At 47.5% G+C, this 1,892-nt stretch overlaps 1 non-coding gene across 1 annotated transcript; it reads left to right on the top strand.

The window, feature by feature from the left end:
* The first annotated feature begins 1,050 nt into the window (after positions 1 to 1,050).
* TRNAG-CCC lies at positions 1,051 to 1,123 on the top strand. Its single transcript has one exon. It is a non-coding gene; the product is annotated as a tRNA-Gly (tRNA).
* The last annotated feature ends 769 nt before the right edge of the window (positions 1,124 to 1,892 follow it).

Here is a 1,892-nt window from a genome sequence, read left to right as displayed (position 1 = left end):
CCCATGGACTGTAGCAGGCCAGGCATCCCTGTCCCTCATCATCTCCGGGAGTTTGCCCAAGTTCATGTACATTGAATTGGTGATGCCATCCAACCGTCCTATCCTCTGTTGCCCACTTTTCCTTTTGCCTTCAGTCTCTCCCAGCATCAGGGTATTTTTCAATGAGTCAGCTGTTCACATAAGGTGGCTAAAGTATTGGAAATTCAGCTTCAGCATCAGTCCTTCCAATGAATATTCAAGGATGATTTCCTTTAGGATTGACTGACTTGATCTCTTTGCTGTCCAAGGGACTCTCAAGAGTCTTCTGCTGTACCACAGTTTGAAAACATCAATTCTTCGGTGCTCAGCCTTCTTTATGGTCCAGCTCTCACATCCGTACATGACTACTGGAAAGACCATATCCTTGGCTATACGGACCTTTGCCAGCAAGGCGATGTCTTTGCTTTTTAATACGCTGTCTAGGTTTGTCATAGCTTTCCTGCCAAGAAGCAATCATCTTCTAATTTCATGGCTGCAGTCACCATTCACAGTGATTTTAGAGGCCAAGAAGAGAAAACCTGTCACTGCTTCCACCTTTTACCCATCTATTTTCAATGAAGTGATGAGATTGGATGAGAATTCATGATCTTGGCTTTTTTTTTAACATTGAGCTTTAAGCTGGCTTTTTCACTCTCCTCGTTCACCCTCATCAAGAGGCTCTTTAGTTCCTCTTCGCTTTTTGCCATTAACGTGGTATCATCTGCATATCTGAGGCTGTTGATATTTGTCCCAGCAACCCGATGGGTAGCAGACACTTCACCACCCACAAAACTTCCTTGGTTCGCTGCCACCTTGGCTTGTTCTCTGGGCCATGTCTCAGAAGGCCTAGAAGAGATAGCATGGGTGGCCATTGGATGGGTGAGTGAAGAGGAGTGGGCTGGGTGGGACCAATGGCAGAGTCTTCACAGGTCAGTGCCCAAGAGCTGCAGTAAATACATTGGACAAGAGGCCAGGGATATTCTCTAGGACCAGGTAGGCAGTGACATATTAAGAGGATCTAGACTCAGGACTTCCCTGGTGGTTCAGTGGCTAAGACTCTGCACTCCCAATGCAGGGGACCTAGGTTCAATTCCTAATCAGGAAACTAGATCCCACATGCTGCAATGACAACAACAAAAAGATCCTGCATGCCACAAGAAAGATCAAAGACCCCCTCATGCTGCAGCTAAGACTTAAAAATTAATAAAAAAGAGAATCCAGACTCCTTAGTGTCGTTACCTCTTTTCCTTCCTTTCCTGCAAAATTCCAGTTGCAAAAGCATCTCTCTCCTGCCCCCCTGGGGTAAAGAATGCCTCCCAACTGGGAGCCCATGAAATGAGATGGGATGTAGACATGGTTGTCTCAAACTGGGCTCTGCTGACTAGTGACCAGTGAGGGGGCCTGGGTGGGTCTCTGTGCTTCCTCTCAAGAATGGGGTGGGTGACCCCCGTCTCTCAGAGCTGCCAGCTTACATAGAGCAGGAACACAGGAGAGCATCTTTGTACAAGTGTGTGTTACCGGCTCCTTCCTGGTGGAGAGCCACAGGTGCTGGAAGAGTCTGATACTCCGGACCATCTGGGTAGTGGGAGGAGCCCGCCTTAGAGGGAGTGCATTGCTGCACACTGTCCATCCTCTGGGTCCCCACATTCATGCAGGGACCACCACTTAGCACCTGGTTGAATTTCACATCCCAGTCACGAAGGGTGTGGGAAATGAGAAGATAAGTCCAGATCATTAATTATTAATTACCTTTCTCTGTTTAGAGTCCTTGTTCTCTGCAGAACACAAAGCAATCTTCTCGTACCCTACTAATGCCTTCTCTTCTCTGAGACCAGCAAGCCAGAGTCAAGTGAACAGATGAGGCCTGAGAATTT

The sequence above is a fragment of the Oryx dammah genome, unplaced genomic scaffold, assembly GCF_014754425.2.
Source record: "Oryx dammah isolate SB20612 unplaced genomic scaffold, SCBI_Odam_1.1 HiC_scaffold_16, whole genome shotgun sequence".
NCBI classification, from domain to species: domain Eukaryota; kingdom Metazoa; phylum Chordata; class Mammalia; order Artiodactyla; family Bovidae; genus Oryx; species Oryx dammah.
This window is presented reverse-complemented; position numbering and strand designations above follow the sequence as displayed.